Below are 16,286 nucleotides of genomic sequence, written 5' to 3' on the forward strand. Positions count from 1 at the left end.
AACAAAGAGAAAACTGTGTGTACATGCGTAAGAAAAGATGGGTCTGTGGGTCCATAGAGATTAAAGACTTGAGAAAGAGAATGAGAATTGAAGTGATAAAGAGAGGAACTGTGATCCAGATGTTACAAGAAAAAAAAAAAAAAAGAAGAAGAAGAAGAAGAAGAAGGAAGGAGGGGAAAAGAAGAAAAAACATAATCCTCTTTCTGAGGCTAGAGGAACCAGACTGGAATATTCACGTAGTATCTTAACTGAGCTTGAATGGAGATGTTTGCAATGATCCTTGCCTGGATGTAAAAGTAAGGAAGTGTTGGGGCATCCGGGTGGCTCAGTAGGTCAAGTGTCTGCTTTCAGCTTGGGTATGATCCCAGGGTCCTGACATTGAGCCCCAGGTCATGTTTCCTGCTGAGCAGGGAGCCTGCTTCTTCCTTTCCCTCTGCCCTCTCACATGTGCTCATTCTCTCTCTCTCTCTCTCTCTCTCTCTAGCTCGCTCTCTCTCTCTCCTAGATAAATAAATAAAATCTTAAAAAAAAAAAAAAAGAGAGAGAAGTGTTTAAATTCCTGCCATTCCTTTATACTAAGAATAGATGGAAAAACAAACAAGCATTAAATTACCATAAACACATTTCAAATATCAGCAAACAAGAGATTATATCCAAAAAAGAAAGAAATGCAGAGGTTTATATAATTTCTGGTTTAGAGACCAGCAGTCCATAAACCTACAATCTGTATTCAAACTAGCTGTCAGAATGGATGTGCATTTTTCTATAGTATTTTATCTGTTCTATAGTATTTTTGTTTATTTTACTTTTTGAGGCTTCCTACAGATTTAATTAAGGGGAGTCTCAAGAGCCTTAAGAAAATTGTAGCATTTATTTTAATTAAAATGTAATAAATAGCATAAAATTTCAAAAAAGAAGATGCGAGCTATTTACCAAGCCATGAAGGAAGGTATCTTAGTGAATTGAAAATGTTTCAGGGCCCGGTCATCACTTTGAAATCTCAGCAATTTCATTTTATTTCCTAAGAATTGATTGAGGCCTCCCTTAAGGCCAAATTTCCATCAACCAAGTTTACAATACACAAGCTTACTCATCAGAATACCAAATTCTTAAATTATTACGATAAATTTAATTGTCAAGTTCTTAGCCATTCTTGTTATTTGCTTGGCACATTGTCTCCTTGCCGGCAAACTTTGTGGGAAGGTAAGTTATAACCACGATTTCACTTGATGCATTTGGAATTAAAATGGACAGATACATGTTTAAGAGCTAGATGTATGGCTCAAGGGTTTCCTGAACCCAGTGACAATTATTCAGTGCACCTTTATCTTTGAAAGGAATAGACCTGCCATTAGAATTCCACTGGTCTTATGAACTGGGTATTTTTTTTTTCCCACTTGGAATTTCTTTGGGACTTATTGTATGTATCATATTTTATGTGTTTCTTAATCCCATTATATTTATATAATTGTTTACATTCACAAAAGGCACTTATTTAAGTTATGTGATGATTTCCATTGTGGTTCACATTAACATTATCCTCTACATTTCACAGAAAGGGAAACTGAAGCTCAGAAACTTTAAGTGACTTGGCCAAAGATCCTATGGCTACTAGCTTATGAACCCCTGAAAACCAGAAGAAAAGCTTTTATTTTTTATAGACCCAAAATGGTGCCCTCTAACAAGAGGTATTATACATATTTGTTGATGAGTAGGTTTATAGGAGTATGTAATGTCAGAATTGGTATTTGAATATTGATAGAAATAGTCTTCACCTTACTCAATGTTTTACAAATTTTTCTTTCATGATTGAGTTTCTCACAATACATTAAAAACATAATTTGCTTTATAAAAATTTGGATTTTTAGGGGTTCCTGGGTGGCTCAGTGGGTTATGCCTCTGCCTTCAGCGCAGGATCCCAGGGTCCTGGGATTGAGCCCCACATCGGGGCTCAACTGTGAGCCTGCTTTCTCCTCTCTCTCTGTCTGCCTGCTTGTGATCTCTCTTTCTCTGTCAAACAAATAAAATCTTTTGTAAAAATTGGGCTTTTAATTTTTTTTCTATTTTATTTTATTTTATTTTATTTTATTTTATTTTATTTATTCTCAGTGTTCCAAAATTCATTGTACCACACCCAGTGCTCCAAAATTGGGCTTTTTTTTTTTTAAAGATTTTATTTATTTATTTATTTATTTGACAGACCAAGATCACAAGTAGGCAGAGAGGCAGGCAGAGAGAGAGAGAGGAGGAAGCAGGCTCCCCGCTGAGCAGAGAGCCTGACGTGGGGCTCAATCCCACAACCCTGAGATCATGCCTGAGCCGAAGGCAGAGGCTTATCCCACTGAGCCACCCAGGTGCCCCCCAAATTGGGCCTTAAATACATTTTAGGAACCTATTTTAAAAGATGAAGAACTGTGGCCTATTATTTTACATTTAGAAAGCACAGATGATTCTTTTTCTATTGGGTGGCGTATTAGTGATTGTTTTTGGTTGCAAACAACAGACTCCACTCAGGAAACTTGAACAGAAAAGAAATTTATTGGGGTGTCTGTGTGACTTAGTCAGTTGAGCGAGAGACTCTTGGTTTCGGCTCAGGTAATGATCTTAGGGTCCTTGGACTGAGCCCTGAGTTGAACTCTGCACTCAACGGTGTCTATTTCTCCCTCTGCCCCCTCTGGTCTTACTCAAGCTCATGCTCGTACACACACACACTCTCTCTCTAATAAATAAAGTTTTGAAAAAAGAAAAATTTATTAATGATACTGTAGATACCACCCATGCTTTGCTCAAATATCCTCAAATTCCTTTAACTCTGTGTGCTTACATGCAGATAGTCTAGATTTTTTTTTTTTTAAAGGTTGACACCAGCAACTTTCTTCACAGGCCTCTTCCAGAACTGTGATCACCGCTTTGCCAACATGCAGAGGTGGCCTGAAGTTACAGGGAGATTAGGTCAGGTAGGGTGGCCCTCTGCCAATAACTGACTGCCTCCCCTTTGAGGGAATATACAAGTCAGCTCCCTTGCCTGCAGCTGGGACAAATTCTAGATGTAATTTAAACTCTGGAGTTCCTTGCAGGATTGGACTTCAGCTGGAACTTTGTCTGAGATCTCACACTTAACTTGGCTTTTGATTCCTTCCCTGTCATGCTTCTTTCCTTCCTTACCGGCTTTGCCAGGAGCACTTTCTTAAAAAAATCACTTGTACCAAATACTTGCGTTGGGCTCTCCTTCTGAGGAACCCAACTGTATTGGTTTCTTAGGGCAGCCATAACAAAATACCATGATTTGGGTATCTTAAAATAGCATAAACATATTCTCTAACAGTTCTGAAAACAAGAAGTCCAAACTCATGGTGCCAGTAGGGTTATATTCCCTCTGAGACTCTGGGTCGGGTCTTTTCTAAACTCTTCCCAGCTTCTGGCAGTGGCCCTCAATCCTTGGATCTCTTGGCTTGCCTCTGCCTCTAATGTCTACCAATACTGTCACATAGCATTTTTCCATGTGTCTCTGTGTCTTCATGTGGCATTCTCTTTCATGTAACTTTATTTTCCCTTATAAGGACTCCATTCATACTGAATTATAATCCATGACTTTATTTTAACTTTACATCTGCAAACTTCCCATTTCCAGTCAAGGTCATATTTACAAGTACCATAAATTAGAATTTTAGCATATCTTTTGTGGGAACACAATTCGACCCACAATAGTAACATAAGAGAAATGAATTTAGGGAACTTACAGGAAGGGCCAGAGCATTTAGCCTTGGGGACTCCAAAGCAAGGAATACCACCCAAGCACACAAAGGAGTGATCCCTGAGAAGAGCTGCAGTCAGTTAGCATGGACACTGAACTTCATTTGTCAGTGCTTGCTGTTGTGTGTGAGATTCTAGAACTTACCCCCTCTTGTCCTTGAGAGCCAGGAGTCTCCACTCTGAAGAGAAAATGAACTCTGTATTCATGGCCCCAGTTTCTACATGTTGCTTCTTCCAAAGTGAAATCTTGTGTGGGCAAAGCCAAGATATGAAAGAGAGGTGAGAAAGCATGTTTTTTCCCACTGATTCTGTGGGGATGCAGTTCTCCTAAGATGAGAAATTCTTCCAATACAGGAGAAATGTTCAAATTGTGTCACGAAGCCAGAAAACATGAAAAACTACCACTACAGTTAGTCTCTGACAAATTAGAATGCCTGAGGATGTATAGAATTTTCTCTGCATTTTTAGATACCAGTTTAATTTTTTTGAAAGAGAAGAAATGAAACTTCTGATTTGAGGAACTTGTCACCATTCTTTATATTTTCTACCTTAGAATGCAATGTTACTCTTCTTTAAGTTATGGGTGGACATTTAGTCTACAGTTCATTATAATACTAAATAGCTACATGTGTATTAAGCTTTTTGCTGCATGATTATTTATTATGAAGTTCTTAAAGATATTTATATTAAAATTATTTTTAATTGAATAAAATTACATTATATAATAAAATAATATATTTATGTACAAATATTTATAATTTTATAGATTTATTTATATTAATTATTTATAAATAATATAGTTATTATATATAATAAAATTATTTATGCATATAACAGAGGAGAAACCATTTTGAAGGTAAACTGAAAGAAAGAATTTCATGTTTCATTTGCAGATTTTATAAAAAGACATGTTTAAACCTCTTATATATTGCTTCATGAGGCCTATACCTATATTTATATGAACTAGGAAGTGTCATTTATAAATGTTACAGTTTTTAAATGGACTCTAGGTCTAATTAGGTTCATGGTATTTTTTTTTTTTGAAGACTGATTTATTTATTTGAGAGAGAACACAAGGTGTGGTGAGGGGCAGAGGGAAAGAAAGAAGCAGACTTCCTGTTAAGCAGAGAGCTGGAGGCGGGGCTCAGGCCCCAGGCCACTGGGATCATGACCTGAGCTGAAGGAAGATGTTTAACCAACTGAACCATCCAGTTGTCCCCATGATACTGTTCTTAATGTCTATTTCTGTTGCCCAGCACACAGCCTAGTAAATGAAAGTGGCACTAAATATTTGCTAATTGAAAGACAACAGGAATCTTTTGGGTTCTCATTTGTTTCAGTTGAAAGATTGCAACTTAACATGTGAAATTTCATTGATCAAAATGGAGGTGGTTTTTGAACCATGTCCTCTATCTTGTCACACAAACACAATGTAAGTACTAGTTGCAAGTTTGCTTGAATATCAAGACAACTGTGATCTTGTTTTTGTTTAATGGTCAGGGGTCACCAAACAATGGTCACATCTTGTCCATCACCTATTATTGTATGGTCTGTGAGCCAGGAAGGTTTGCATTTATTCATTTATTCATTTATTCATTTATTCATTCATTCATTCATTCATTTATTTATTTATTTATTTATTTATTTATTTGAAAGTGATCACAGGTAGGCAGAGAGACAGGCAGAGGAAGCAGACTCCAGACTCCCCGCTGAGCAGAGAGCCCGATGCGGAGCTCGATCCCAGAATCCTGGGATCATGACCTGAGCCGAAGGCAGAGGCTTTAATGCACTGAACCACCCAGGTACCCCCAGGAAGGTTTTTACATATTGAAATGTAACATGTAAAAGAGACTACTGTTATTTCAGTAAGGACAGTTGTTCAGAGTCGAAGACCTTGTTTCTTGACCTGCCAAGACTAAAACATTTATTCACTGGCCCCAAGACTTTGCTGACCCCTGTGAAGAATTTATCCATATAAGACTACTGTATGGGAAGCATTCTGTTATCATAACAAATTAGAGCTTAGCAATGTGTTACTGTATTTTTCACCAAGAAAATCAGCCCTAAAGGAAAATAATTATGTTTTGGAAAAAAAAAAAAAAAAAGTGAAAATGAAGAAAATACAATCAGGGGATAACAAAATTAAAGACAATACAATCCTGCTTTTCCTCTTCCATCTCTGTTCTAGAAATGCATAGACGGAGTAACCTCTTCCACCCTAAGGCAACAAATACTTATTAAAAATGATTCCTTACATTTGTATACCACCTGTAACTTTTCAAAGCGCTCTCATGATAGTATTTAATGTCTTATAGTTGTATTACAGCAATAACTCACTTTTTTTATTGTTCAGTGCTATGAAACTCAATTGTGTGTACATTCTTTTTATCTTTCCTGATGACAGGTATTCTGCTCAACCAAGAGATGTAGTTGGAAATCAAGAAATACCTTGCAAGCCCTATTTGCTTAAAGCTTTTTCTGGCTGAAGTCTGTGCATGAGGCTCAAAGGTACTAGAACAATGTTAAAGTTACCTTATTTTTTAATTTATTAAACCAAGGATATGGTTTTGAAAAAAAAGTTCCTATATGCTCTAAAAATGTATTTTTTGTGTACATATTAGGTATAGTTTGAATATAGGTATTATTCCAAAGATCTCAATACCCGAAGCAAAGGGTAATTTAAAATACGGTTATTTTGGTTATGAGTAAGATGGGCTCCAATGGTGTGTTAAGAGATCCTGTTTAAGATGATTGTTATTACCCATGTTGATTGGCAAAAATCTCTGAAGGTTTGCTTATTTGACTTCAACAAATCGAAGTTGGGAATTACAAAGTGTAAAATATTCAAGATGCTGCTTAACAGCAACCTTATGGAGAAGGCTTCACAGTTTTGGTGATTCTTAGCTTAATGTTTATAAAGTGTGTGATGCGATTGTTAGAAAATTTATGACCTCAGGCTACAACAATTTAGGTAAAGCAAGGTGAAGTCTCCTCACATCAAAGGACTGGACCAATTTCTGGGGGGTAGACTCCAAGAAGAGTGTAGAACATCAGGGATGGCAAATGTATTTCATGTTGTCTGTCATTTTTGTCTGTGGCCCAGACCACTGGGTTGAGAAGGATTCTGAGGCTTTGTGCAGGTGCACTGGGAAATGGTGCTGGGTTCGTCCAGCAGGAAGGTAACGCATTATTATCACTTATAAACGTGTTCATGACTGGACTAGAAAGGATAGAAGAGTGCAGACAGAAAAGTTTAGCTCTCTCATCTCCTCCACACTTCTGTTTTCCCTCATTAAGGGGAAGAAATTTCACAAAAGTTTTATGTGCCTCTTAACAAGATCATCTCTTAGAGCAAGCGTAGGTAGGAGCGCCTGGGTGGCCCAGTGGGTTAAGCCCCACTCAGCTCAGGTCATGATCTCCTGGTCTTGGGATTGAGCCCCGCATCGGGCTCTCTGCTTAGCGGGGAGCCTGCTTCCCCCTCTCTCTCTCTGCCTGCTTGTGATCTCTCTCTCTCTCTCTCTCTCGGTGTCAAATAAATAAATAAAATCTTTAAAAAACAAAAACAAGAACAAGTGTACGTAAACTATGGCCAGCCGGCCAAATCTGCCCTATTGTCTCTTTTTATATTTTAAATATAAATCTCATTTTTTACATTTGTTCCTTGGATTATATTTGGTGGATTTCACAAAATGCTATAAATAAGTCTTGATTTTATTATCTCTGAAATAATACATGAAGTTTTGTATTTTATTTTTAGACCAGTAGTTTTTTGAGGTGGAGGAGGAGGATAGATGGTTCTCTAATATCCAGTTTTTATAGGTTTATTTTAATATTAATTTTACCTTATACCCAAAGACTATATTCTTTACCATGTGTTTGAAAAATGTATTTTTAATATTTTTCAGTCTGTTAGATATTTTTGAGTAGATACTATTAAATATCTTGAATGCTAAGAAAATAATGGCTTTATATAGTATATGAACCTTCGTACATGATTTTTAACTCAACATTATTAAACGTCACTTGAATCCTTTCATCCTTACTTATTTTTGAATAATCTGTCCTAGGCTGGTAGTAATGTGTGAGAACATCCCATGAGACTATATATCCATTTATCTTTGTAGATGTAATTTTTTCCCATGACCTTATAATGAATTTATACAGAGGAGCTATTGAAGGTAGGATTCTGGTTCTAGGTGACTCAGAAAAGAGTCAGCTGGTCAGCACAACTTCTATCTCTGATGAAAGACCTGTTAGTGAGGATCTTGTTCTTCCAACAGGTTAAGAGAGCAAGAATTGCCTAGCCACCTCTCTGCCTAAAAGGTGGAGTTGTTAGAAATTCAGTTTGGGCTTTGGATAGCTATGGCTTCATGTTTATCTTCTTGGGCATTTTTAAAGGGGAGTTTAGAGTGAATGGATGAAACCCATTTGTTCAACTACTTGGTCAAACCTCGTCTTTCCACCAGGTCTTACTGTATAATTCAAACTAGCCAGGGATAAAATACTCATTTCAGTTAACCATAGATTCCAGATAGCTGGTCTTCAAATTATGTTAGCCATAAAACTGTTATTCAGATGTCATTCTTAGTAAGAGCCATGGTACTGTACAAAGAGGAGTGAAACTGTTTGCTGCCCTAGAGTGGGGGATAGCGGGTGGGGATAGGGTTGGGGGCTAGAGAAGGGGTGGGTGGTTTCAGTACCAAGGGGGATTTAGGGGAATGGATGAGAGGACAGATACTTCCAAGATTATTGAAATGAAGAGAGTCGATAAAGATAGTTGGCTAATTAAAGTTATATGGATTATTGTGAAATAGCTTAAAATATGTTTAAATCGTAGTCAGTACTAGAATGTTAAAAATCTGGCACTGGATTCACCAAAAGTGCATCTAAACCCCATTGTGTTTCAAATGATGGCATCAAAGGGGGGTGAGTAAGTTGTGTTTTGTTTTGTTTTTTAATTCAATTAGCCAATATATAATACATCATTAGTTTCAGATGTAGAGTTCAATAATTCATCAGTTGCATATAACACCCAGTGCTCATCACATCACGTACCCGGGTGAGTAAGTTTTTGGGGAAGTAACATAAACATAATCTATGAGGACAACCTTGATTAAACTGTAGTTCCTGATGAAATTTTAAAATTTAAAACAGTTTCCATTATCGTAATTTTTTTTGCATTAAGTGATACTTAAATAATAATTTCATGTTGCACTGCAAATTTAGGTTTTTCAGGTTCTCATAGAATTACATCATAAGGCATTAGATATTAAAGCCATGCACATGTTTTGCTTTGATGCAAATACCATATTAAGGGGGACAGGGTGCTGCTTGCCAGACATCCTCTTGCTTGCAGCAGTTATCCGTTGTCTTCAGAAAATTCTAAAAGGGAATTTTCAAAACCATAGACCTAGATCATGGAAAGGTTTGAATTTGCTGGAAATGATGCATAAAATTCCATGCTCAGGGATGGAAAAGTTGATGTAAGCAATGGAAGGTTTTATAAGTTAAATTCTTACAAGATAACAGGTAGAAGCAATGAGGCTTCGCAGAATGATCTGCAGTGAGTTAGAAACTACCAAAAAAAAAAAAAAAAAAAAAAAAGCTTAAAAAAAAAATGAAAAGGGAAAAAAAAAAAAAAAAAAAAAAAAAAAAAAAAAAAAAAGCCTTGAACAAATGATGACATGGGACAGAAGAGTCATTGAAAAATTAATTATCTGCAGCTTTCAAAATGTTCTGAAGATGATTTTTCAAAGAAACTTTTTATGGAATATTTGGAGTCAGAGGAACCACTGGACAGAGATGAGGCTGATGGTGGGTCACTAACTAATGACAGTGAGAAAGCAAACTCGGGGATGTCCTCCATCCCTCTTCTTCTTCCACCAGAAATGGTATTCAAATGGGACGAACAAGCAGGAGACCGAGGGGAGGTCATGTGTTTCTGTAAAGTGAGTTGTCATAAAGCTCAGACGGATTTTGTCCAGGGTACCACTTGCATTTGTGATGCTAGAACCTTTCTCTGCCATCTGTAAAAGGGGTGCTGGAGGATGGCAGAAGTGTTGTAAAGCTAGAAATGAGTAAATCACGTTACAATTTTCCAAAATCTAGGAACATGCAGATAGGTAGCAAAATTGGGCAACTCATTCCTGAAATGGCAGACTGAAAGATAGGGGAAGCAAAGCATTTCTCTGTAGTCCGTCAGTGTAGGTTATGACAACGAGTCATGTCAATCAAATCCCTCTTTCCAGGAGAAAAAGTGAACATAGTAAAGTGTTTTGGGTTTTGTGATTGTTGTTATGTGACTGTTTTTGAATTCTCACAACCATGATACTCTTCTGGGCAATGGTGGAAATATATAGTCATACCCATAGAGCAAGTTGACTTTTAGAAAGATGACTAGGTAAAGCATGTTGATAATTGATCATTGCTAAAGAGGTTTGAGGCTAATTTTCTGTGTCAGCTTGACTGGGCTAAGGGATGTTTACCTAGCTGGTAAAACATTATTTCTGGGTGTGCCTGTGAGGCTGTTTTTGGAAAAGGTTAGCATTTGAATTTGTAGACTAGTAAAAAAATATCTGCCCACACCAATGTGGGTAGGCGTCATCCAATCCCTAGAGAACCTAATAAAACAGAAAGGCAAAAAAAGTGAGTTCCCTCTCTCTCTCTTCTAGAGCTGGGACATTCATCTCTCCTGCTCCCCAACATTGGTTCAAGGTTCTTGAGTCCTTGGATTCTGGGACTTAACCAGCAAAGGCCCCATTCTCAGGCCTCTGGCTTTAGACTGGGAGTTATACCAATGGTTTTCCTGGTTCTCTAGATAGCAGATGACAGAGTGGGACTTCCTGACCTCCATAACTGCATGATCCTATGCCTATAATAAATCCCCTCATATATATCTGTATCTGTTTCTATCCTTTTTCTGGAGAAATTTGACTAATGTAACAGGAGAACATTCTGTTCTCCTGTTCTCAGAAATCCATCCATAGCCCAATCCCTAGTCATATTGTCATTGGAGATTTTACCAAGGACTTACATAAAGATAGCAGGCATCAGTTTCCTCAGCTGCATATGGGGAAAATTACTGACTCATAAACCAATTTAAAAAAAAGTGATAAATGATGATACATGGAAAGTACACATTACAGAGCTTGGCACACATTAAGTGTTCAGTAAGTAGAAGCAAATAATTGTGTTACCAAAATGAACTAAGACATAGAGCAGAAGCAATGGACATATAATAGACATAAAAAGGTAAACTTCCAGACCTATGTTTAAAATAAGTCAATTAAAATACAGGATGAATGAAAAGCCTTAAGATCTTTACCTATTTACAAATTCACTAGAACCCTACCATGTAACCATGAGCAGGCTGTCTTAGACTTTATTTTTGTCTCCAGAAAGAGGAATATTCACAATACTCAACCATTGTGTTTTAGACCATATGTCGTAAGATAAATGTTCAATATGGGGTATGATATCTTAAGAATAACATCAATAGAGACACCTTGGTGGTTCAGTCAGTTAAGCATTAGACTCCTGGTTTCAGCTCAGGTCATGATCTCAGGGCTGTGGGACTGAGCCCCCACTTTGGGCTCTATGCTCTATAGGGAGCCTACTTGAGACTCTCTGTATCCCTCTCCCTCTCCCCCTCCTCCCCAAAATAAATCTTAGGGGGAAAAAAGAATAACATCAATAAATTGGTTTGGGACCAGAAGAGATCATAAAAATGATTAAACTTTGTCATTCAATAAGTAGTGGAATAAAATGGAGGTGTTTAAGCTGGAGAAGAAATGGCAAAAGAGATTTAGACCAGCTGGTCATTTACATACAGCGAAACACCATGCAGCCGTATAAAAGAATGAGAAGGAGCTCAGTGTACCATAACTGAAAGATTTCCAAGACAGAGTAAGTGGAAAAAAAAAAAAAAAAAAGCAAGGTGCAGAAGAGTGTAAGTATAATTTATCATATTTTATATAAAAAGAAAGGAGTAGCATCTATATTTTTTCAGAGATTCACAAAGTTTAAACTGGGAAAGAAAAGGAAAATGTAACTTATCTATGGCGATGGGGAGAGGAGTACTGGGCAGAGGAAGGATAAGGACAGGGACTACAGGGAAACTTTCTACTTCATACCAGGCTTGAGTTCGTTCCCCCAGAAGCTGACACTGAGGTGATAATTTTCATCCAAGTGGCTTTCTAGAAGTTCCCAGGAAGCATAAGTAGGAGAGCAGACAGGAGAAGGAAATAGTAGGTAAGGAATGTTTCAACAGGTCAGCACTGAGAGTAACTGGAGCTCCATGCCCCTCACAACCTCTGGCAGAACATGTCAACTGTCCTTCAGGGTTACCCAGCGAGGAGTGAAGAACCTTCATGGATTGGTCACTGCTTGGGGGATGGGGAAGGGTTCCCACTGCTCTTTGATCACAGGCACAGAGTGGTGAACTCCATGCCCATAGCATACATTACGGTACCTTCTGGTTCGTTCCAATTTTTAAACCAAGAGAAGATATTCTGTTCAAAAATAATTTTTATTTAGTTACTTTAAATTTTTAAAAAGAGTGGAGGCACCTGGATGGCTCAGTCAGTTAAACATCTGTCTTCAGCTCAGGGTCCTGGGATTGAGCTCCGCTTTGGGCTTCCCACTGAGCAGGAAGTCTACTTGCTCCTCTGCCCTTCCCCCTGCTCATACTCCCTCTCTCACTCTCTCAAATAAATAAAATCTTCAAAAATAAATTAACTTATAAAATTACAAAGAAAAATTTAAAAACCACATACCATGAAATATGAGCGAAGCTTTTATGCAGAAAGGGGTTAGATTACTTTTGGTCAGAACACAAAACTGGAAGCAACATTTCTTATTGCCAGATAGCTGCTATCAGCTGAAGTAGGAAGCACTTGCCAGTAATGAGATCTGCTCCCCTATAAGATCTTGATAATTAACCATCATTGGACCCACTCACTCAGAGAACAGAGCTCACTCAAGGATTTGTTTTAAACTAACACTTACTGGGTATTAAACCCAAGAAATAAACAAAGTAAATAATGCCCAAAAGTGGGTGTCAAAGATGGAGTTGTTTATTATGCTTTCCAAACAACCCTTTCCATGAGTTTCTAGCTAATTATCTCAGTAAAATATCTTTATGAAGTGGCTTTTGCTAGGAAACTCCTTTCCACGGAGTGGGAAATCCCGAAGCAGCCAGTAGGTGTTTGGATGTCCAGGGCGATGCCTGGCTGGGGCACTGATAGCCGCATCTGGCATCTTGGGAGAAATGCAGAATCTCGGGCCCCGCCCCCGGGTTTATTGGATCGGAATCTGCACCTAAGCAAGACAGCCAGGTGATTTTGTATGCACAGCAGTTTGGAAAGCAAGTTTCGCAGTGTTTAGATTCCACAACTAGGTAGTATAGCTTGTCTTACCGCTAACAGACATAGATTGACCTCTACCGAAACACATAATTTTAACTCAGCTAAACATTTTAATTTACAAATCCAGTTCTCCATGACACCCATCATACCTGATGATAACATGCACCCTTAAAAATATCGTCTCAGGGGCGCCTGGGTGGCTCAGTGGGTTAAGCCGCTGCCTTCGGCTCAGGTCATGATCTCAGAGTCCTGGAATCGAGTCCCGCATCGGGCTCTCTGCTCAGCAGGGAGCCTGCTTCCTCCTCTCTCTCTCTCTCTGCCTACTTGTGATCTCTCTCTGTCAAATAAATAAATAAAATCCTTAAAAAAAGATATCATCTCAAATATACTGTACTGTTGCGATAAGAGTACATCATTCAGGACTGAAGGATTTTTATTTTCACCAATATGAGCGGGACAAGTAGCGATGTGGGTGTAGTTCCCATACGTCCTCAGGGCCAACTGGGTGACCCATTAAAGTCCTACAGTTAGGTAGTTCGCTTCAGTTCATTATCAACTTCAGTCGCAAATGTGAGACACTCTATTATGGTCTGAAACAATGGCACCTGAAAACATGAATAATACATAGCACTAACAATACTTTTGGAACCATTATGGTGTAGAATATTGTATCAATCCATAATTTAAAGATGTAGCTAAATGGATCTTTCATCTAAAAGACTTGCTGTGATGTGTCAATTTACACCTGATGTTAATAAGAATATACTGTTACTTAAAATCCATATTAAAATATTTTATATAAGATGTACTTGCATTAATAGATATCTGTCATTTGTTACTAAATACAGCCGTTAAAAGAGCCTCTTACGTTCTTTCAAATTTTGTTTTTAGGACCTTGACATGAGATTGTGTAAAAAATACTACAGAACCAATCCTTCATTATGCAAGTGGACAGAACAGATGAAATACTGTGTGTTGCTTACTTCCTTTTTGCCAGGTCAAATTGAAATTCTCATCAGCATTTGACACCCCTTTCATGGCCACATAATAAATGAACAAGAACCTAAATATGGACATTAAATATGTCCACAGTATCTTTCACATTTCTTCTTTGAACATTATAGTCTTCCGTTTTGAACCTCTCCTTTAACAGGGGCGTAAAGTAAGGTATAGCTCATTCAATTATGAATCATTCTGGATTATAAATTCATGTAACATTAACCATGAATTCAACAAGTACACAGTGATCTGTTTGATCTGAAATTGCATCAGAGTATGAAGTAGTACTTTAGGAGGATTAAATTAATAAAATAAATTGAATAAATGTTCAATATAAGTGAAATATAGCACCTTCACCTAAGGGTAAATAAATAAATCCACTGTTTACATTGTTCCCCTTTGACTTCATTTTCTCCATCATCTTCTTGCTGACACTAACTGTTCCTCCATTTGATGGAATCAATATTTTAAATATGAATCAAAATGCAAAGTAGGGGGGCTTAGGCACACATAAGTTTGCAATAATTTTTTTCTAATGGCTTACAGGCATTTATCTTCGTTTGAAAGGCTTTTGACTAGTGGGCGAGAGAATTATAGTACTTTTCATTTTTATTCAGATGCTTTTCATCTTCAAAAATATTCCCTTTATCATTATATTTATATAAAAGATGCTAAGACAAAACTGAATGGAAAGAACACCACCCTTTATCATCATCATCATTTTATAGAATGAATAAGGAATGTTGAGTGCTATGCTGCCTTGATATTATAATTAGTAAAATGCAGTTTATTTTCCAAGAAGTTTATATTGTCTGATATCCCTCATACCTGTTATTTTCTCTCTTCTGGGAAGGATTCACCTGTGAGAAGCGTGGTACCAGGTCCACTTTACAAAGGGATTTTTAAGGAACTGCTTTAAATGACCCGGTAGCACTTTGGGGAACAAGTCAGACTTGAAAGTGCATAACAAAGTTTAATTTATCAGTTTTCCTGTTACCTTCTTAACTATTTCCATGTGCGGTAAGGTGTTTCCCTAAGTGTAAGCAAACGATTAATATTGCATGAGCATGTGCCCCAAAGTCTGGAAGTCCTGAGACAATTCTTTACTCAAAAATGTCTAGAACCTGAGTTACTATGAAGAGAAATGGGTGAAAATTTGTTAACCAGAAATAAATTGCTTTCTATTATCTGTGGGATTTACCTTCTAAATAATCCTTACATATCACAAGCTGGTTTCCACCAACATAATCAAGTTGAATGATGTGCCTTCTCCCACTGACCACTTCGTTCCGGAGCTTTTATAGTCTGGGATGGGTATCTTTGGAGAGCGTCCTTTATAAATGTATTGTTTAAATGAGAGGCTTGGAGGAAAAGAAATAGTGTATTAGAACTACAGAATCAACTGTTGCCCAAGAAGGCTATTTTTTACAGTTTCCAGCCTGGGCAGATTTCACCAGTGTTATGCACCCTCGTTTGGTCCTGTGACTTTTTCCCTGTCTCAGACTTTCCATCACAGACTTTGCCTCACGGGCTGGTCTTTTTTCCTCAGTTGGCATCCATAGCACCTTTAAATGTATTCCTATTTTGTCATTCAGCAGACGAACTCCATGCTTCCTCTCCCCCTCCTGCCCCTCCCAGGCTGCCCCTCCATCACTAACACACTCTGCCATTACTTTCAGGCACACAATGTCACCATCTTCATGCTTTTCCTTGCGCTCTCCCAGCTGATGTCGGACATCCTTCATTTCGCGGCATCTGAGCAGAACCACAAGATGACAACGTTAGGATCATAATGCGAATTAGTTATGCTCTCACCATTTCCCGTTCTCATTAAATCATTGTCAGGACAATGGATTCATGTGGTACCATTTCCTGTTCTCATTACAATTTTTGTCACAAGAATGAGGTATCAGAATTGCAATGCTTCACGTAGTCTTTGAAAAATAATAGTTAACTCTGCTGCTTTGACCTTCTCCCCAACACCCCACCCCCCAACCCCTGCGCTGCATTTGGCTCTCCCCTGCCTATTTGTGGCTTTAGCAATTAGCAGAGGAAGATGAAAGAGTCTGGACTAGGGCATAAGTTAAGAAATCACAACGAGGAGATTCCGTTAACACTTTGCCTTTCTCTTCTCAGTGACTAAACCAAACTCAACACCACAGGTGTTCC

The sequence above is a fragment of the Mustela nigripes genome, chromosome 2 (genome assembly GCF_022355385.1).
Source record: "Mustela nigripes isolate SB6536 chromosome 2, MUSNIG.SB6536, whole genome shotgun sequence".
Taxonomy (NCBI): domain Eukaryota; kingdom Metazoa; phylum Chordata; class Mammalia; order Carnivora; family Mustelidae; genus Mustela; species Mustela nigripes.